Source organism: Harpia harpyja, chromosome 1 (assembly GCF_026419915.1).
Source record: "Harpia harpyja isolate bHarHar1 chromosome 1, bHarHar1 primary haplotype, whole genome shotgun sequence".
Classification (NCBI taxonomy): Eukaryota; Metazoa; Chordata; class Aves; order Accipitriformes; family Accipitridae; genus Harpia; species Harpia harpyja.
This window is the reverse complement of record NC_068940.1, coordinates 218,949-240,074: the sequence shown is the minus strand read 5'-3', so window position 1 is coordinate 240,074 and position 21,126 is coordinate 218,949. Positions and strand designations below refer to the sequence as shown.

General features: G+C 51.9%; 3 long non-coding RNA genes across 3 annotated transcripts; 2 read left to right on the top strand and 1 right to left on the bottom strand.

Moving 5' to 3' along the window:
* LOC128144660 (uncharacterized) lies at positions 1–1,227 on the top strand. The gene is made up of 2 exons (XR_008236156.1): positions 1–114; positions 608–1,227. It is a non-coding gene; the product is annotated as an uncharacterized LOC128144660 (long non-coding RNA).
* Positions 1,228–5,474: 4,247 nt separating this feature from the next.
* LOC128144621 (uncharacterized) lies at positions 5,475–11,654 on the bottom strand. Its single transcript, XR_008236143.1, has 3 exons — positions 11,468–11,654; positions 11,128–11,172; positions 5,475–5,796 (listed from the first exon to the last, which is right to left on the bottom strand). It is a non-coding gene; the product is annotated as an uncharacterized LOC128144621 (long non-coding RNA).
* A 7,481-nt stretch (positions 11,655–19,135) lies between these two features.
* On the top strand, positions 19,136–20,362 carry LOC128144603 (uncharacterized). Its single transcript, XR_008236139.1, has 2 exons — positions 19,136–19,249; positions 19,743–20,362. It is a non-coding gene; the product is annotated as an uncharacterized LOC128144603 (long non-coding RNA).
* Positions 20,363–21,126: the final 764 nt, after the last annotated feature.

Below are 21,126 nucleotides of genomic sequence, written 5' to 3'. Positions count from 1 at the left end.
TTCCCCCTCTCTCAGGTGGATGTCAGCTGCCACCATTTCACCGTGGTTGCCCTTTCTTCTGCCGTGAAAGTACAAGACAGATGGAAAGATTCCGTAGTGGTCTGCAAGTACAAGGTACGCCTACGATGCGTGTCTGCATTTTTCCAAAGGTACTTGTAGTATGGACTTTAAAGTTAACATTAAGAATGTGCCAACTCTCCTTCCACATTTTTTCTGTGAAATATTTTAATACGAATACTAAAACTAAGGTCTGTTCTGGAGCACGTTACGCCTACGCCAGGTTGACTTCCCTCTGTCTATTTCCTCTTCCTGAAAGCACGTAATCTTCTGTTTCCGTGCGCTTACTAGTAAATGATACCGTGAAAATAATTTTGTACTAAAAGAGGGGAGAAACTGTTCGTAAGAGTTCAGCTGTTCAGAAGAAACGGGCTTTGTTTTCACGATAAAAGCTTTATGCTTCTGCAGTCAATGAGTTTTTTTAAATATCTTATAGGAGTACTCGACAACCTTACTGAGATAACTAGCACCTGTACTAAAAGCAATCAAGGTCAAAGAAGAGACGCGGACAAAACAGGACAAACTGGCGGCGCTTCCGTGTGTTTTCCAGGTTTTCCCAGGAAGCATCAGCAGCCTTGTAACTAGTGACAGTGAGTCCTGAGGTGGTTTTGGTGAGTTACTGCTTCAATAATGTATTTTTATTGGATGTATATAAACATGGGCACACCCTTTTAGTGTAAAGTGAATTATTGAGATTTATTCTTTATTTTTCATTTTGCTTTTTGAAGTTTTCCACTTCACTTTCAGCTTTATTCACCAAACGAGCAAGATGCAAAGCAGCAGCAGCAGCGCAAGGGCTGTAGCTGTTGCGGTGGATCCGTAAGCGTAGATTCTGATTGCGTACGACCTCGTCCCGCAGCCTCCCAGGGTTATCTCCCTGCAGCAGTGCTGTAAGGAAGGGAGGAGACGTTTTCCAACACCGGCGAGAGTGTTTACTTGTATGCTAAGAAGGTGTTCAAAATGGTATCGATTAGCCTGAATGCTGATTTTAAGCGTTCAAATCGCTCTTAACTTTTAAAGGAGGTGGTGTATTTCGAGCTGACCTGTTTACCTGGAATCCTCCTTTAGCTCAGCGACTCTTCTTGTGCACCCCCAGCCTCCGCTGGCAGGGCGGTATGAGAAGCTGGAAGGTCCTTGACTTAGTATAAACACTGCTTAGCAACAACTAAAGCGTCGGTGTGTTGTCAACATTGTTCTCATCCTAAATCCAAAATGGCCCTGTACCAGCTACTCAGAAGAAAATTAACTTTATTCCAGCCGAAACCAGGACAACCCCAAACCCCCTGATTCTGGGTCTGCAACGGGAAAAAACCGAACGAATTTGGGACTCCTGGGAAAGCCAAATCCGCCTGGATTTGCGCAGCTGGAAAGCAAAAAAACCCACCCCGTTTTCATGCACAAAACCACAACCAAAAGATCTCCCCTTTTTATGTTGTGGAAAAGCACTGAAACACACCCCAAACTGAGTATTTTGAAAAAGCAGAAAACTCCCCAGTTTGGGGAAGATTGGGGGTGAAGCACAGGCAGTTTGAGGGGCATTGCTGGGGGTCCTCCCGGTGTGGATTCTCTGTTGCGGGTTATCCCAGGTGAGTTACCTGCTGTGGATCATCCCGGGTGGACTCCCTGGGGTAGGTCATCCCCACCCGTGTCCCCCCGTGCACCTTTGTACCCTCCCCTACCCTCCCGCCGTGTGTGTTTCTCCCCCATATGCCCCCCTGTTGCTCCGGCCCGCCCCCTTCACCCACGCGAGTTGTTTCCCCCCGCATCCCCTGCTCTCCTATCTCCTGCCCCCCCCCCCGCTTCCCTCCTCCGTATTCCACACACCCACCCCCCCCCCATCATCCGTCAGGCTTCAGACCCCTGGCATGCTGCCTGCACCCCATTCTCTGTCATTTTTTTTCTTCTTTTCCTTACAAGTTGTTGTTGTTGTTGTTGTTGTTTCTTTTTAATGATTCAACTGTTTTTGTTTCAAGCCACGAGTTTTCCCACTTCCGCCCTTCCGATTGTCTCCCCGTCCCACTGGGGGCGGGGGAGCGAGTGAGCGGTCGCGTGGGGCTTCGTTGCCGGCTGGCGTTAAACCACGACACGGGGTGAGTTGGAAGCCCTGCCTGGCTAATGCTGGAGGCTCTCTGTGTTCCTCCTGCCGTCTTGACGGGCCGTCCTTGTTCTTCATTGCCGCTTTATAGCGAGCGCCTCTTGCTCCGTAAGCAGCAGTACTCGGGCCGTGCAGGTACTGCGCGTTGCAGGCAGCAAAGGGCAATTGTGACGCTTGCTGGCGGGAGCGGCAAGGAGTGCGGAGCCACGCTCCTGTAGGGAGCAAAGGTGGAACCTCGAGGGCTCTACGGTCATCTGCTGAGGACATCTAATATCCCGACGCGCCTCTTTTGCTTTCCCTGCTTCCCGTCTAATTACTTTGCACGCCGGAGGGCAGGGCGGTAAGTAACACCGTGCAGCGTCTCTTCCATAAGAGACAAGCCCCGCCCAAGAAGCCTTGCGTGCGTGCAGGATTAGGAGAGCAGAGTTGTGATAGCACAGAGGTGAGGAAAGGTGCGCCCACCCCAAGAGAGCCCCAGGATCGCCAGGGTATCGCTCACTTGCAGGTCGGCCGCTCGCATCTGGTCCGCTGGGACGCGCCGTTTCCTGCTGAACAGAGCTGCCCCTCTGGCACGAAGCAGCTTTGGGTCTCTCGTGGCCTGCCTTCAGGCTGTCACCTGAACCAGGCGTTATTTTTTTTTTGTTTTTTTTAAATCTCTCGCCAGTATCTGTTGACTGGCTGCTGTCCCTCCCACAACCCTGATGCCACGTGCAGACGGGTACAGCAGTCCCTAGGGCTTGGTCCAGGGCAACCCCCCCTGCCGTTTGCAGGTTCCCTGTGCTGCTTCTCCTCTCTAGAGAATGGGGTGGGGGGGCAGGGACAGAAGCGACCGCCCACATTGTCTGTTGTTTGCGCTTGACTGCTGTAAAGGCTCCAGCCACTCGGGTGCTTTTTGGAACGGAGGCAATGAAGAGGACTGCCCGGGCTGCGAGTGGGGAAAGGGCAGGGAAACGTAAGCCCTGTGCCCCCAGTAAGTAGCTGCCGCCTGTGGCTGGTCTCTACTGGGCTGAGCTGTCAGTGGTGTCTCATCCAGCTGATGCTCAGAAGAGGATCGTTGCGGGGGTGCTGCTGCCCGGCGAGCGAAGGTGGGAACTGGCGTTCGGGAGGCGCGCATGCGCGGTGGCGCGTGTGGCTGGGCCCCCGCTGTTGCCTGGTAAGGGAGAGGCTGTACGGCAGCTGGGGCGGCGCGCATGCGCGCTGCTCCTTTTACGGCGCTCGCCGCTGTTGCCCAGCAACCGTAGCGCGACGCGACGCCTCGGCAACCGCGCATGCGCGGTGGCGCGGTTTACGGCGCTCGTGCTGTTGCCTAGCAACGAGGATGCTGTCAGGCAGGTCGGAAACCGCGCATGCGCGGTGCGCCTTTTACGGCGCTCGCCGCTGTTGCCTAGCAACCGTAGCGCGACACGACGCCTCGGCAACCGCGCATGCGCGGTGGCGCGGTTTACGGCGCTCGTGCTGTTGCCTAGCAACCGAGACGCTGTACGGCAGCTCGGAAACCGCGCATGCGCGGTGCGCCTTTTACGGCGCTCGCCGCTGTTGCCTAGCAACCGTAGCGCGACACGACGCCTCGGCAACCGCGCGTGCGCGGTGGGGCGGTTTACGGCGCTCGTGCTGTTGCCTAGCAACCGAGACGCTGTACGGCAGAGCGGAGGCGCGCATGCGCGGTGCGCCTGTTACGGCCCTCGCCGCTGTTGCCTAGCAACCGTAGCGCGACACGACGCCTCGGCAACCGCGCATGCGCGGTGGCGCGGTTTACGGCACTCCTGCTGTTGCCTAGCAACCAGAAGGCGGTCCTGGCGTTCGGGAGCCGCGCATGCGCGGTTGCGCGTTTTGCAGCCCTCCTGCTGTTGCCTGGCAACCAGAACGCGGCACAGGAGCTCGGGATCCGCGCATGCGCGCTGGCGGCGCCTTTCGCCGCCGCTCTCTTCCGCCACCTCGTGACCAACGTTCGGTACTGCAGCTCGGAGGCTGCGAGTGCGCGGGGCTGCCCCCGTCCCGCACGTGCCGTCCGACGGTACCGGCAATGCGGCGCCGGCGGGAGGTGCCGCCGCGCTCCTCGCTTCCTCCCGGTAAGGAAACGCCGCCGGAAAGGAAAGCTTGCATGGGCTGTCTCTGCCTGGCCTCCCTCTCCGCGCGGCGCGGCGCGGCGCGGCGCGGCATGGCGTGGGAGCACAAAGGGACAGGCAGGGCACTTACTGGCTGTGGGCAGGAGCTGCTGCGGCTGAAGCTGGAGAGGCCAGAGAAAGGTAGAGAAGAAGAAATGGAAGGCCGGCCGGCCGCCCGGCCGGCAGCTGCCTCCCGCTGCAGGCAAGAGAGCGCCTGCCTCTCCGCGTGTGGAAGGATCCCTCTTCGTAGTCCACAGCAGGTCAGACCGCCAGGGTGCACCGCAGGGTCCGTACGCAGCACCGACGGTACGGTGCGGTGCGGCCGCGTGGCGTGCGGGCGAGCGAGGCTCCGTGCCCAGGAAGCCTCGTCTTGCAAGACCCGTGAGACGCGTGTTCTCCTAGGGGGAGGACGGCCGTGCAGCCGGAGTTACGGAAGAGGAGGGGAGCGGGAGAGGAGCCGAAAGAAGCGTCTGAACTGGCAAAGTCTGCTGGCAGCGCCAAGAAAGAGAGCTGTGGTGAGCCCCGGGCCCTCGGGGCCCTGTCTCTCTCTCCCCTCTTCTGCGTTCTGGTCCCTCCCTGCCCCTCTCTTTCCCACACCGCTGCTTTTTTTTTTTTTTCCTTTCCTCCCTTGTACCTCTGATACTGAAAAGCCGGTCCAAGAAACTCTCTAAGGCTCGTTTTGGCGTTTTAGAAAGCAGGCATTCTTCATTGCAGCGCTGGATGCACGGGGGATAGTTCCACCTAGCGTGCGTGCCACACCTTTAGCACAAACAGGTCATATAGACTAACTAATTGCATATGAATCAGATTAGTATACGTATACATAAAAATGATGGCAACTGATTATCATAGCACTGCCTACATCCGATCACGCGCAATGAAGGATCCATCTGAGACGAAGGGCTGCTTTTGCGACCACCGACCCATTTGAAGTTCTTGCTGGCTGTCCTTGAAGTCTTTATTCTTGTCCTTGGTTCTCTGATCTTGAAGCTTAACGCAGTTTCAATCGCATGCGGTCAGTTTCAGCATTGTTCTCATCTAGTCATAAGAGCAAAGAACTGCAAAACTTAGGAGTACCTACCTCTGCTAGTTAATTGCTTGGCTATACTTTTATCTATTGTTTCAATCATCGCGTTAGTGTAAGATTTCTAATAATTATTTACTAAATCTCACTTTTACAGTCACCTAGCAGCAAACCAGTTTCCACGGCTGGTACAAAATATTAAAACCATCCAGAACTATTTAGACGTGCCATACAGAATGTACGGAAATATGCTATCAGAGGTGTCCCAGGGGCAGGGGGAGCGTCGGGGGGGGGCCCCGAGCCCCGGAGCGGACTCGCTGGCAGGACTCGTTAGGCGCGCGACTGACCGAACGGACGCCGGCCGGCCGGCCCCGTTGCCCTCCGGGCTGCGTTTGCGCTCCCTTTGCACGGGGCGAGGGGCCGTGAGGGAGCCCAGGGGAGGAGGAGGTGAGGCGCTGGGGGGGGTCGGGCCGTGCCCCCCCTGTTCCTGCTGGGCTCCAGCTGTTGCAAATATTCTGGTAAAGAAATCAAAATTTAATCACGTAGAAGAGTTAGGTTTGATTAAGAAGTAAAATTGTGAAGCGTAACGTATAGGACTGTTACGTTTGAAACGTAGCCATAGAAACTTTAGGAACTGCGTTACGTGTGACTATCGGAACCTTAATATTGTTAAGGTTGGAAATAGCTAACCCTAGAAACCTCACCAGGAAGTTACAGGTTTTCCTATGTTCCGTTTCAAGAAACGAAGGAAACCGTCGTGGACGCCAGTTTGCGGCTTGGAAACCCCCTTACCCTTCCCATCTTGATTTGAGTATCGAAGATTCCAGTCAGTAGAGCTAAGTGTAACTGACCAATGATTGTTTTTAAAGAAGAATATTGATAAGGTTATATAATCAAAGGACCAATCCTTAGAAAGGTTAAATTTAAGAACGAGCATAGTATGCCTTTTTATGGAAAGAGCTTATGTAACAATGACCTGACAGAAAAAGTCTGTAAAAACTGACGGATTTTGATACTAAGTGGGACACGCCTTTGGAGGAGCGATCCCCCGTGTCCCCAGCGCTGCGATAAACTAAGTGCCCGCTTCTTAACTTCACGTTGGTGTTAAGGAGTTCTATTCCGGATTTCGGTAACGGTTTTGGCGACCCAGACGGGACCTTGCGAGTGAGACTGGACGAGATCGAGTGTCGATCGAACTCCGGCCGGCGCCGAGGTATTCTCGGGGAGAACCATCGCCCTCGACTCACAAAGCTCCTCGCGGCGTTCCCTGGAAAAAAGGTAAGGCGCTGCTGCTTTGGAATTTGTTTGGAAAGCCTGCCCGTGAGGCGCGGCGAAAGCTTCGCAGGGTTGGGGCTTGGAGGGTACCCGTTTGCAGTGGAAGCCTAGGCGTCTGCCCCTAAGTCGTAAGCGAAAGCTATTGCTGGGTTGGACTTTGTGTATTATTTGGGACAGCTGTCATTTGCGTTTGTTTGGGATTTGGGATTTGAATGTATATAAGTATAATGGCACTAGCAAAATTGTTTAAGAATAAGAGTGCAGGAAATAGAACTGCTGATGAAAAGATACCAAAAACATCACCGTTGGGATGTTTGTTGGCACACTGGGGTGAATTGCAGGAAAAATGGGAAACAAACAGAACTTTGAGTTATAATACTATATTGCAATTACTGTTGTTTTGTAGGAGAGAGAGTAAATGGAATGAAGTGCCATATGTCGATTTGTTCTTTTTAAGTGAACGCAGCTGACGGGGACCGGAGGGGAGTCTCCCAGCAGAAGCTCTGGTTACAGCTAAACTGGGAGAACAGAAAATTGAATATGAATTGACGCTAGAGTCACCTTTTCAGTTTTAAATACCTTAGAGGGAGAGTTAAGTTTTGAAGAAATTGGTGGTGTTGGTGCAACAAGTGAACGAGAAACTAGACCCTTCTTTAAATCTTTAACAATGAAATTAGGAAAGCAATGGGTCACTCAGCAGTTTTTGTATGTGCCAAATTCTCCTAAACTCCTGTTAAGGGGAGATCTACTGGAGAACTTAGAGGCAGAAATTAAATTAAAAAATGGAGAGATTAAAATTTTAATTCCAGAAACTAAACGTATCGAAGCAGTGGCTTTGTTGTTACAGGATGGTTACCGAAAGCAGAAGATCATACCAGTCAAAGTATAATGCTGTAATTCCAATCGTCTGGACTGGGAAGTTCCCGGTAAATCCAAAAAGCAGAACCTGTGAGACTGGATTTAAAGCCAGGATCGAATCCGCTAAGAATTAAGCCATAGCCCCTAAAACTGGAAAGCCGGAAAGGGTTAGTATTGATAATACAAAAATTTTTAAGATATAAATTGTTAACAGAATGTGAATCCAAATATAACACCCCGACCTTGCCTGTTAAAAGGCTAATGAAAAAGATTATAGATTAGTTCAACACCTCAGAGCAATAAATCAAATAGTACAAGATATTCATCCGGTAGTAGCAAATCCTTATACTTTGTTAACAACCCTAACAGAGAAACGAGAATGGTTCACAGTGTTAGACTGAAAAGATGCCTTTTTCTGTATTCCCTTGGATCCCAACAGTCAAGAGCTTTTTGCTTTTGAATGGGAAAATCCTGAGACTGGGAGAAAAAGACAATATACACGGACAGTCTTGCCTCAAGGCTTTAAGAATAGTCTTACCATCTTTGGAAATCCATTGGCACGAGAATTAGAGCTTTGGAAGAAAGAAAATAATCAAGAAATCTTGTTGAAATGTATGGATGATCTGTTAATTGTAGCTGAGATGGAAGAACAATGCACAAAGTTAACTATTAACTTTTTGAACTCTTTGGGAATCAGTGGATAGCGAGTGTCAAAAGAAAAAACCCAAATAACCCAGAAAGAAGAAACTTATTTGAGTTTTAAAATCCTAAAAGGACAGAGACAATTAGGAACTGAGAGCAAAGAGGCAATTTGTCGTCTCCCCGAACCTAAGACTAACAAATTAATGAAGAGCATTTCCGGGAACGGTTGCGTGGTGTCACCTGTCGATTATCAGTTGTGGCTTGCGGGTCCGACCTTTATAGGAGCAGCTCAAAACCTCAAACAATGGATTGGACTGATGCCGAGAAAGCTACTTTCAAGGAATTGAAACAGGCTGTAATAGGGGTGCCAGCCCTAGGCCTGCCGGATCTCACAAAGACATTTGAACTTTTCACTCGCGAAAGAAGAGGTATAGCCCTGGGCATCCCGGCCCAATATTTAGGGCCAAGTGGGCGAGCTGTGGCCTGCTTCTCGAAGCGATTAGATCACGTGAGTCTGGGATGCTCTGGTCGTCTGAGAGCCGTCGCTGCAACTGCGCTACTGATCCAGGAAGCTCCTAAGTTCACCTGAGGACAAAGGATCGCTGTACGTTTCCCATACGATAACTGTTGCGCTAAAACAGAAAGGGGGGCATTGGTTATCCCCTAGCAGAATGCTGAAATACCGAGTGGTGTTGCTGGAACAAGATGATGTTTACTTAAAAACTACTACCACCGTTAACCCTGTTGCGTTTTCAACAACTGATCAAGTTAAAGGAGAACTGGAACGTGACTGCTTGCAGACAATCGAAAGAGTTTACCCCAGCTGACTGGATCTCTGAGATGTGCCGCTAGAAGCAGCAGACTGGGAACTGTATACCGACGGAAGCGGTTTCATCTGTGAAGGAAAACGTTTATCCAGATAGACAATAACAACCGAGGAGGTAATTGCGTTGCGAACTTTGCCTTCGATGACATCTGCCCAAAAGGCTGAATTGATAGCTCTTATTCGAGCTCTGGAACTAAGTCAAGGAAAGCGAGTCAACATTTGGACAGACTCAAAGTACGCTTTTGGAGTAGTACGTGCGCATGGAGCAATATGGAGAGAGAGAGAGGACTGTTATCTGCACAAGGAACCACCATTCAGCATGCAGAACAAATACCGAAATTGTTAGAAACCGTTCAAAAACCAACAGCAGTCACGATAACGCGCTGTAAAGCGCACCAGTTAGGTAAGACTGTTCCTAACGCAGGTAACCGACTGGCTGATAAAGCTGCTAAAGAGGCTGCAGAAAAAGGCATCCTAGCGCTAGTTCCAGAGAAAAGTATAAAATTGCCTAAAGAAACTCCAAATTATAATGAAAAAGATGGAAGAATTAATTGTTAGATTGCAGGCTAACAAAATGAAACAGGACAGGCTGTAACACCGACAGGTCAAATAATAGTCCCGCCCACAATAATAAGAGAAATTGCCCGAGCTGAACATAACAAAGTATATCGGGGAACAGAAAGTAAAATATGACAAAGATTGTTTAAACAATTATAAGCGGATGTGAAATTTATATATAAAATGATCCCCAAATCAGTAATAAGATTATCTTTGGAATTATTAAATAAGGAAATTTTTTAGGGGGATACTAGCAAATTGATTTTATAGAATTGCCTTGAAAAGAAGGATCTACCCTAGTTTTAGTGGATATCTTTACTGGGTGGCCCGAGGCTTTCCCTTGTCACACCGACAAAGCAAGAGAAGTAGTTAAAGTCTTGCTCAGAGAGATAATACCAAACTATGGGGTGCCTGTAAGAATGTCATCTGACAATGGCCCTCATTTCATAGCAAAGATGATGAGACAAGTCGAGCAAAGTATTATCTATAGATTGAGACTATCACACCCCATATAGACCACAAGCAAGGGGGCGGGGGGGGGGGGGTGGGGAGAAAGAATGAACTATACCCTCAAGCAACGGTTGAGTAAAATTTGTCAGGAAACCTCACTCACATGGGTTAAAGCCTTACCCATGGCTCTATTAAGAATCAGAGTATAGCCAGAAGAGAGAGAAAATTTAAGTCATTATGCAATGTTATATGAAAGACCGTATCAAGAGTCCTATGTTCTGAGTATCTGGAGTGGCTTTGGAGATATGTTTTTAAAAGGTGTTATGAATTCTTTGAGAAATTCTTTTCAAGAACTTCGTCAGTATGTCTCCGCAGCTGGACCCTTAGAATTGGACGTAGCAGCGCATCCCTTCCGACCAGGAGATTGAATATATATAAAATCACTGAGAAGTGGAAAGGACCGTATCGAGTCATTTTAACAACACTTAGAGCAGTAAAGGTCTGGGCGAAGAACCTTGGCTTCATTATTCAAGACTAAAGAAAGCACCAACAGGAAATTGGAAGTCTAAAGAAACTGGCCCTTTGAAACTGAAAACCTATAAGTAAGTTTCACGTTATCTATTTGGGAAAACAATTGTGTAAAGTTTATAATATTGGGGTTGCTATTAGGAATATTGTCAAGGGCAGTAATCTTTTTGTGTGTTATAGGGTTTAAGTATTTTTTTTGAGGGGTTCTAAACATAAGATAAACAAAATGAAACAATTATTGTTTGAGCTATTAATCTTGATATTAACCGTTTCTGTAATTTTGATTAAAAAAAAAAATTCTAGTTTTGGAATTGATTCGAAGTTTTGTAAAGACACAAAATTTAACCTCGATAACAGCCTGCCTTCCGATTCCAAAGTCAGATGAAAATCTAGTTCCGTGGAGAATACTGACACTGAATTTAACCAAAACTTGAGAAAAGACGTAGAACAATGAGAATCATTTTAGCAAATTAAATTGGATGGATTTAAAAGGCAATTATTTTTTTAAATTTGAAAGAAGGAATTATAGCATTTTGAATTATAACATTACCAAAGCATCCACCTCACGGACAAAAGAATAAATTTATCGCCCTTCGGGAGAAACTTGTACAAAGACCCCTTGGGGCTGTCAGTTGCCAAAACCGTAGAGACAAGTGCAGAAAGGAACTTGGGACCATATTTAAAATATAAAACCATGTTTAGAATTTACTGGAGTTCCAGGATCCTTGTTAGATCCACCCAGAGTCAGGACCATCTAGGGAAATTTAGATTGGTTTAGACATACAGAGAAAAATCGCACATCCTAAAGAGAAGGGTATGAAAGTTTAGACTTGCAACTCCTCTGACCCCAAAATCCAAAGACTTTCTCTAGTAGCTAAAGCTCTAAGATGGGGCATGTATTTGTAGAAAGTAGAATAATATTTTAAATGATCCTGGGTCCCCTCTTAATAATGGAAAAAAATTAGCTTGGAAGTGACTGTATTAAAGGACAGGTGAAAAGTTTAGGGTTAACTGTGTGGGTGAATAGTGATGATAGATGCTCCACTCACCTCTTCCTGAAGGACAAAAGCAAATAATGGACTTTAGACTTAATAACTCTATCCTCTCTCTGGAAGAAATCTCCCTTGTGGCCTCGGCGGTGGACCTGGGTAAATCGAAAAGATGATACCTGGCAATTGCCAAGTCTTAGAACTAAAATAAGACGGGTATTAAAATCTGTATTTTTACCCCAGTGAACAGCTCGTCAAGAGTCATCTTACTTTGACATCTTTCATTCCATAAACGAAGCGCCTGCTTCTGAACTTCCCATGGGTGTTGTGGAGTTTTATTCGGGATTTCGGTACCGCAGCTGCGGGCCGGGGCTGGAGGAGCCCCAGGTGCGGGCAGTGAGGCTGATGGCGACGGCCCCTCCCTGGGAAGGGGGGGCTGCCGGGGGAGGGGCCGCGGCGGGGCCGGTGGGAGCCCAGGCAGGAGCGGAGCGGAGCGGAGCGGAGCAGAGCAGAGCGGTGGCCGGGCTGCGGCTGCCCCTCGGGAGAAGGTGAGCGGGGCCGGGCGCCCCTCGGACCGCGACCGTCCCAGGCGGGGGTGGCCCGGGGGAGGTGGGGGCCGCCTGTGCCGAGGCCGGGGGGGGGGGCCGGGGCCCTGGGGGCTCGCGGGGGGCCGGGAGCACGTGGGCCGGGGGGGGCCCGGGCCCCGTGGCGGGGCTTGCGCGATCGCCCGGCGGGTCCCGGGGAAAGCCCCGAGGAGGACGGCGGGGTCCGTGCCGGACGCGCGGAGCGGCAGCGGGGCGGGGCCGCGCCGTGCCGGAGCGGCGGCGGCGGGCGCTGCCCGGAGCCGGGCGGGGGGTGCCGCGCCGTGCCGGAGCGGCGGCGACGGGGACTGACCGGAGCCGGAGCCGGGCGGGGGGTGCCGCGCCGTGCCGGAGCCGGCGGCGGGGACTGTCCGGAGCCGGCGGCGGGAGCGCGCCGGAGCTGCCCGGAGCGGCGCTGGGGGCTCGGCGGGGACTGCGGCTGCGCCGGCGTGGGGGTGGGCGGAAACGGAAGCGGCGTCCCCTCGGAGCATGCCGGGAGCTGTAGTTTCCGCGGACTCGGCGGCCGGGCAGCCGCGTGGCTCTCGGGCGCGGCGTAGTCCTCGCTGCTGCCGCCGCCGCGGCCCCCGGAGTGCGACCAGGTCAGACTCAGGAGCGTTGCCGGTTTCGCGTGGTTTTCCGCGGGCTTCCCGCTGCGCCCGCTCCCCGACCAGCCCTCCCGGGCGCATGCGCCGTCCTGCGCGTGGGGCAGCCCGGCGTTGGCGCGCCGGCTCCGGCCCCTCCGGCGCATGCGCGGTCCCCGGGAGCAGCGTGGCGGCGCGCGGGTCTCGGCGGCAGCGGGCGAGCGCCGGGACCGCGGGTGAGGCGAGCGATCCCCTCCGGCGGGGGCGGGGGCGGGGGCGAGGGCGAGGGGTGCCTCCTGCCCGCTGGCCGCCCGGGGCTGGCGGGACGGGAAGCTGCGAAGCGGCCGCCGCGGCAGGCTGCCGGTCCGCCGGAGGCGAGCCGGGCCAGGGCAGCGCCGGGGAGTTCCCCGAGAGAGAGCCGGTAGAAGGGAAGAGGGGACGGAGGCGGGCACCCCCCAGGCGCGGCCAGCGGGCGCCCGCCCGAGTCGCCAGAGCTCCCCCGGCCCCGCTCGGCCCGTGCGGCTGCCCCCAGCTCCAGCCCCTCCCCTGAAGCCTGCGCTGTAGCCGCAGGCAGCCCCCGAGCCCTGTCGCGAGGGCAGCAAGCTGGCCCTGCGGTGGTCTGGAGTCTCCCTTAACGGGGGTGCCGTTAGCAGCGGCGCGGGGAACGAGCGGCGTCTGCGGAAGCCCTGCGGAAGGAGGGGCTCCAGCCAGGGTCGAGCTGCGGTAATAACGGTCACTGCTGCCTCTTTCCCTCTCCCAGAGGCCACGCTGTGGGTGCGGTTGTCCGTTCGTCCCCTGGGGATGCCGTTGACTGCAGCAGCCTCAGGCTTGCGAGGCTACGTGTCTAGGAGGCCTCATCTCGTAAGAGCTGTGAGACGCTCGCGTGTTCCGTTACATGGAGGACAGCCAAGCGACGGGAGTTCCAGAAGAGGAAGGGAGGAGAGAAGGAGAAAGAAGCGTCTGAGCTGGCAAGGTCTCCTGGCAGCTCCAAGAGCGAGAGCTCCGGTGAGTCCTGGGCCCTCGAGGCCCTGTCGCTCCTCTTGTGCGTCCCGGTCCCTCCCTCCCCCTCTCCTGGCCCCCTCGCTTTCCCATGCTGCTGTGACGTTTGGGGTTTTTTGGGTGGTGTTTGTGGGTTTTTTTGTTTTTTTTTTTTTTTCTTCCCTGTACCTCTCCTCTTCTGTCTCTTCTCTTGTCCTGCTCCCTCTTCTTCTTCCCCTTTCTCTCTCTTGGTCGACTGCCCCCCTTCCTTTTTCTCTCTGCGTTCTCGTCCTGCTCCCTCTCCCTCTTCCTCCCCTGCCGCCCCCCGTCTTTGTCCCGCAGCCAGTCGCTGTTTTTTCCTTTTCCATCTCCTTGTCCTGATCTGCATCCACCTCTTTCCCCGCCTCCCAATTTCTCTGGCCTGTTCCCTGGCATTCTTTTCCTCTCTGCGCCTGTACGTGCCGCTCTGTGTCCCTGCCTTCCTCTCTCTCTTCTTTCTACTTTCTCTTTCTCTCTCTATCCCTTTGTCTTGCTCGCTGTTGCTGTTTATTTTTGTCATTCCCGTCCTCCTTCCTGTTCATCTCTTACTCTCTCTGACCCTTTGTGCTGCTTCCTGCCCCTTTTTTATTCACCCTCCCTCTCTCTGCAGGGCTCCTGATACTTCTCTTTCTAAATTCCCCAACCCCCTGTGCTTCTCACGGTCTCTCTCTTTCTCTCTCTCTCGTTGCCATTGTTCTTGTCTGTCGCTCTGTCTTGCTTCCTGTCCCGTCGTTTCTCGCTGTATCCCTTTGTCCCGCTCCCTGCTCGTATTTGTATTCCTCTCTGTCCTGAGGACCGTCCCAGTTTTTTATCTCCGTCCTGCCGCTGTCCTGATTTGTCCTTCTCTGCCATGTTCCCTGTCCCTCTTTCTGTCTCTTTTCCTCTGTCCCTGCTGCTTATTTCTCCATCTGTCCAGACCCCTGTCCCTTCCCCCCCGCCCCGCCTTGCTGTCCCTCTGCCTTGCTTTCTTTCGCTACCTTTTCTGTCTGTCTCTCTGTGCCCCGTTCCCTCTCCCATCCTTTCTAACTGTGTCCCCCTGTCCAGCTAGCTGTCTCTTCTTTCTTTGTTCTGCTCCTCAGTATTTTTTTCTTTTTCCGTATCTCTCTCCCACTGCCCATCGCAGTTGGTTTTCTCCCCTCCGCTGCTGGCCTGCTCTTTGTCCCTTTTGTCTCTCCCTGTCCTTCTGTCGTGCTCCCTGTGTCTATTTAATCCCTTCATCTCTGTCCTGCAGCCCGTCGCTGTTTTTTTTTTTTTCTCTTCCGTCCCTTTGTCCTGCTCCCCGTCCTTGTGTCTCTTTCCCTTGGTTCTGCCTCCCGTCCCTTTTTCCTTTCTTGCTCCATCTCTCTGTCCTGCTCCCTATCCCTCTCGCGCTCTCTCTGTTTCTGTGTCCGTCTCCTTGCCTTTCCCCACGTTCTCTGTCTTGTTCCCTCTTTGGTTTTCTTGTTTTCCGGGTGGCTGGGCCCGGCTACCCGCGGGGGTGCTTCGGCTCGGGGGTTTGGGGTGGGGGCCTGGCCGTGCCGGCCGTGGCGGGGAAATAAAGCCTGAAACGGCGATCGTGAAGCGACGCCCTGCCTGTGCTGGGGCTGCCCCGCAGAGGCGTGGGGCCGGGCCCTCCGCCGGTCCCGAGCACTCCCCAAAACTGCGCGTGGGGCCCCGGGGGTGCAGGGCTGTGGGGTGGCTACGCTCGGCGTCGCCCGTGGGCGCTGCAGGGTCAGAAATGGAGAACAAGTTTTCTGTTCCTGGGGCTTGACAACAGGCTCGCCTGGCTGATTTTGGGGCTCGGAAACAGACCGAGCTGCTGCGCGGCTTTGGGCCCAGAAACAGAGGTCCGGCCCTGCGTTTTTGGGCCTTGAGAACAGGCTCGGCAGCCGGGTTTTCTGGCTCCCAAATGGGCCCCGAGTCAGCCGGCGTGGGGGCCAAAAGCGGGAGCCGGCTTGGCTGGTTTGGCAGGCGGGTGGGAGGGTGTGGGGAGCTGCGGGGGGAAGCAGGGGGTGGGCAGGGCGCGTGGACCCTCCCCGGAGATGGGGGTCTGGTTGTGTCGGACGCCGAAGTTCGGGAGGCCGGCACGCAGCCGGCCGAACTCAACATCTGCGATGGTCTGTGGGGGGGAAAGGCGCTTTTCAGACCCCACGTGCCCTCTTTGAGTGCAGCTCTTCTTTCTGCGCTGCTCAGAATAGTTGTTCAGTAATTAATCGCCCAAACTAACGCATATTTATATGGCGTGTAACTCTGATGTTTAATCCTAATGCTCCGGTTTTGACAGCAGTTGATATACAACCTTATGGAAAGCCCAGGCCGTTGCACATAGCTGGAGCTTGTAAGGAGAAGCAGCTGAAATCAGCCGGAGCTTCAGTGCGGAGCTGGGGCTTCAGTGAGCCAGAACCGTAGCAAGCGGGAGCTGGAACGAGGCGGGGTGTCCGCTGTCTGGAGCGTGCGTTAGCCAGAGGCAAAAGTACCTGCGGCTGTAACGAGCAGGAGCCGCGATGAGCTGGAGCGTCTTTTCGCTGGAGCATCCGTCGGCCGGACCGCGCTCCCGGCACGGCCGAAGAGCGGCCGGGCGCAGGCAGGGCTGTCCGCAGCGAGCGGCTCCGAGCAGCGGGGAGGTGAGTTGTCCTTCTGCCAGCGGGGAGCCCGGCCTCTTCCCTCGGGGATGCGATCCACGCCACGCTCCTCTCTCTGCGTGGAGGGTCTCGCCCGGTCCGTTCCCGCGGGCGGAAGCGAGGTGGGGGTCCCCCGGCTCTCCTGGGGCAGCCCCCCCCCCGCCAGGGGGCGCGGGCGAGGTGTCGTCGTCCCCTCGGTACCGGGCAAAGGGGAGAGAAACCGGCCGGTGGGAGCTCCTGGGGTGCAGAGCCCTTCCGGCAGAATCCTCCCCTGTCTTTTCACCGTTGGCTGGGTGTGACAAGCAGGTTCATTCCTTTGTCTCCTCTTTTCCCAGCGTCACCTTCCGCGTCACACGAAGAAAATCCTGCGTGGTTAATTCCGCTTGCTGCTCAGGTAATCGCACGTATCGGGCTGGGGGAGCGGAGAGAAACACTTGCGAGTTCGAGGGCACTACAGATGCTCCACGTTAAACCCACAGAAAAGGCAAATTTGCTGCTAGTGCAGAAGAGCTGATGGAAAAATTGCTGTAACAGATCGTGCCCGGTTCCTGAACTGGTCCCTTGATATGTTTGTGTTTCAGGTGAAAGAACGAAAATTCATGTCTGGTAAATTCAGAGCTGCCTGTTAGCTTCTTTAGGGTCGAGTGTTTCTCTTCTCTCTGTTCATACTGATTTTATGGGCAAGTTGGAGATAGCCTTTTATTTTTTTATGTATAACTGAATTTTTAGGAATATGTGGTGTCCCTGTAGTTCACTTTTGAGCACCTAGATGCCAGTAGAGATGTAATGGGTGAAACATGATGGAAACTGGTACTTAAACTTGATTTTTATTTGTATTTTATTTTTTTTTTCTTCCCCATTAAGAGTGGTGATGGCGTGTTGTCCCGTGGCACAATCCCCATTCCGTTCAGCGGAGTCTTCAGTCTAGGCCTTTTAAGTAAAAAAGTTTGTCCTTCCAAAAAAGGACTAGTCGTTCATCGGACCGAGGCGTAGACTTGGAGAGTCGCTTAAGTACGTGATCGGAATTAAAGCCAACTTTCAGTTAATGTTGCTGCTGTTGGTCTTTGCTTTCATTGCTTTCTCCACCACTCTGTCATGGTTGGGAGCTCTGAATCGTAATTTTTTTCAGTCTCTAGCACATTCCACCCCCCCTCCTGCCCCCCCCCCCCCCCCCCCCCCCAAAAAAAAGGAGAGGCAGTGTCTAAAAGTGAATTAGTTTCCTCACAAATGCGTGAGTAAATAAAATCTGAGTTATGATGATTAAAACCATAAAAATGACACCAGTCCTGCAGATCTGGACTATTTCTGAACAGGCATTCATCACACGCAAAAGTCGTCAGGGCACGGGTCACCTGCGCTTCATGCTCTGATGAGACAAAATGCTGAGGCAGGGATGAGCTCTGAAAGAAAAAAAAAAAAAAAAAAAGGATACAGGGTCACGGTTTTGTTTTGTTGTTGTTTGTTTTTAAAGAGTGCATTATTGACTGGTGCCAGCCTGCAGAGCTCTTCTGCTGCCTGACCTCTCCTTCTCTTTCATGGCTGTAATTGTCATTTGGACAATCGTAGAAGAGCAATTAAGTTACTTGCCTCTGTGAATGTGCTGGTAATACCAGGAAGGCAAATGCTTGAACCAGTAGTGAATAACTTGGCTACAAGTAGAATTTCTGAAGGAAGAACAGCAGCAGCAACAGGAAGCAAATAGCAAGTGACCAAAAATTTGCGTGTGTCAAACGCATCAAAGCTTTATTGCCAAATGTTGTTTGGCAATATGTTCCAAATGGCTTTTTTTGGTAAACGTAAACTTTCAGGAAGTTCAGGGTTGTGTGTGGCAAAACGCGTCCCTCTGCGTACGCATCCTGCTACGTAAATAGCATGGGTCAATGGCACGTCCAGCGGCAGGGCTGTTGTTCCCTACTCTCGACGTTGCCGTAGTAGCGTTGCGGTATTGAGACCTTAACGGACGGGCTGAGGAATGGAAGGAGAATGCCCGTTTTCTGTAAGGGCTCAGAATGCCGACCCTTTTCTCTGCCTGCCGCTCCCCTGTGCGTGAGATGAAGCTGTTTTATTTTTCTCCCTTGTTCCTGGTCTAAATATTTCTGGAGCTGTTGCTGCTGTGGGTTTGCAACTTGTGTTACTGCGTTTTTGTAGCATTCTAGCGATGGGTCGTTTCTACTGTGGCGAAGCACCGAGATACGGTTTTCGGTTTAAAGCGTCAGAAACTACATTCACCGAAACCGGTAACTGGCGGCGTAGGTGAAACCGATCTGGCGCGTGCAGCTGTGCTCGCAGGGATGCTCGGTGGCTCCTCATCAAAACGGCAAGGGGTGAGTGTGTGGACATCCGTAGGGTCGCGCTCTGGGTCCGAGAGCGTTAATGTATTTTTGCTGTTGGAAGATGGAATGGAGCGTGTGCCTGTTAAATCTCAGGGCAGTCAAAAGCTAGGAGGGACCCTGAGCGGGTTTGGTGGCACAACTGCGGTTTTAAAAGATCTTGACCGTTTGGAGCAACGGCCTGGAAAAAATCATTCCTTTTTTGCAACGAGGCAGTTCACAAGGACAGATGTGTTGCTGTGCTCTTTAGCAAAAATACTCGGCTTGGGACATATAGGGTGATGAAGTCTTGGCTATACTAAGGCTTGAGAAAATGTATGTAGGTCTCTATGTCTGTCACCTGCGTGTATCTAGGAAAGGGAGTTCTAGTGAAACTAAAGTTACCAATGAGTCAAAAAAAATAAAAAAAAAATAAAAAAAGGCACGGTTGTCTGAAAAATGCAAAAGCTCTAGTGGCCTGTGTCAACCGCTGTACCGAAGATGATGCAAAAATAGTTTTTGCTCTGCTCAGTCGTACTGTCTTCACAAACCTTCACAAAAAAAGGCAGCTTTGGATTCCTACCCAGTTTTATGCTAAAGTTTTGTTTTGTTTTGTTTTTTTGTTTGTTGGGTTTTTTTTTTCCCCCTCTCTCAGGTGGATGTCAGCTGCCACCATTTCACCGTGGTTGCCCTTTCTTCTGCCGTGAAAGTACAAGACAGATGGAAAGATTCCGTAGTGGTCTGCAAGTACAAGGTACGCCTACGATGCGTGTCTGCATTTTTCCAAAGGTACTTGTAGTATGGACTTTAAAGTTAACATTAAGAATGTGCCAACTCTCCTTCCACATTTTTTCTGTGAAATATTTTAATACGAATACTAAAACTAAGGTCTGTTCTGGAGCACGTTACGCCTACGCCAGGTTGACTTCCCTCTGTCTATTTCCTCTTCCTGAAAGCACGTAATCTTCTGTTTCCGTGCGCTTACTAGTAAATGATACCGTGAAAATAATTTTGTACTAAAAGAGGGGAGAAACTGTTCGTAAGAGTTCAGCTGTTCAGAAGAAACGGGCTTTGTTTTCACGATAAAAGCTTTATGCTTCTGCAGTCAATGAGTTTTTTTAAATATCTTATAGGAGTACTCGACAACCTTACTGAGATAACTAGCACCTGTACTAAAAGCAATCAAGGTCAAAGAAGAGACGCGGACAAAACAGGACAAACTGGCGGCGCTTCCGTGTGTTTTCCAGGTTTTCCCAGGAAGCATCAGCAGCCTTGTAACTAGTGACAGTGAGTCCTGAGGTGGTTTTGGTGAGTTACTGCTTCAATAATGTATTTTTATTGGATGTATATAAACATGGGCACACCCTTTTAGTGTAAAGTGAATTATTGAGATTTATTCTTTATTTTTCATTTTGCTTTTTGAAGTTTTCCACTTCACTTTCAGCTTTATTCACCAAACGAGCAAGATGCAAAGCAGCAGCAGCAGCGCAAGGGCTGTAGCTGTTGCGGTGGATCCGTAAGCGTAGATTCTGATTGCGTACGACCTCGTCCCGCAGCCTCCCAGGGTTATCTCCCTGCAGCAGTGCTGTAAGGAAGGGAGGAGACGTTTTCCAACACCGGCGAGAGTGTTTACTTGTATGCTAAGAAGGTGTTCAAAATGGTATCGATTAGCCTGAATGCTGATTTTAAGCGTTCAAATCGCTCTTAACTTTTAAAGGAGGTGGTGTATTTCGAGCTGACCTGTTTACCTGGAATCCTCCTTTAGCTCAGCGACTCTTCTTGTGCACCCCCAGCCTCCGCTGGCAGGGCGGTATGAGAAGCTGGAAGGTCCTTGACTTAGTATAAACACTGCTTAGCAACAACTAAAGCGTCGGTGTGTTGTCAACATTGTTCTCATCCTAAATCCAAAATGGCCCTGTACCAGCTACTCAGAAGAAAATTAACTTTATTCCAGCCGAAACCAGGACAACCCCAAACCCCCTGATTCTGGGTCTGCAACGGGAAAAAACCGAACGAATTTGGGACTCCTGGGAAAGCCAAATCCGCCTGGATTTGCGCAGCTGGAAAGCAAAAAAACCCACCCCGTTTTCATGCACAAAACCACAACCAAAAGATCTCCCCTTTTTATGTTGTGGAAAAGCACTGAAACACACCCCAAACTGAGTATTTTGAAAAAGCAGAAAACTCCCCAGTTTGGGGAAGATTGGGGGTGAAGCACAGGCAGTTTGAGGGGCATTGCTGGGGGTCCTCCCGGTGTGGATTCTCTGTTGCGGGTTATCCCAGGTGAGTTACCTGCTGTGGATCATCCCGGGTGGACTCCCTGGGGTAGGTCATCCCCACCCGTGTCCCCCCGTGCACCTTTGTACCCTCCCCTACCCTCCCGCCGTGTGTGTTTCTCCCCCATATGCCCCCCTGTTGCTCCGGCCCGCCCCCTTCACCCACGCGAGTTGTTTCCCCCCGCATCCCCTGCTCTCCTATCTCCTGCCCCCCCCCCCGCTTCCCTCCTCCGTATTCCACACACCCACCCCCCCCCCATCATCCGTCAGGCTTCAGACCCCTGGCATGCTGCCTGCACCCCATTCTCTGTCATTTTTTTTCTTCTTTTCCTTACAAGTTGTTGTTGTTGTTGTT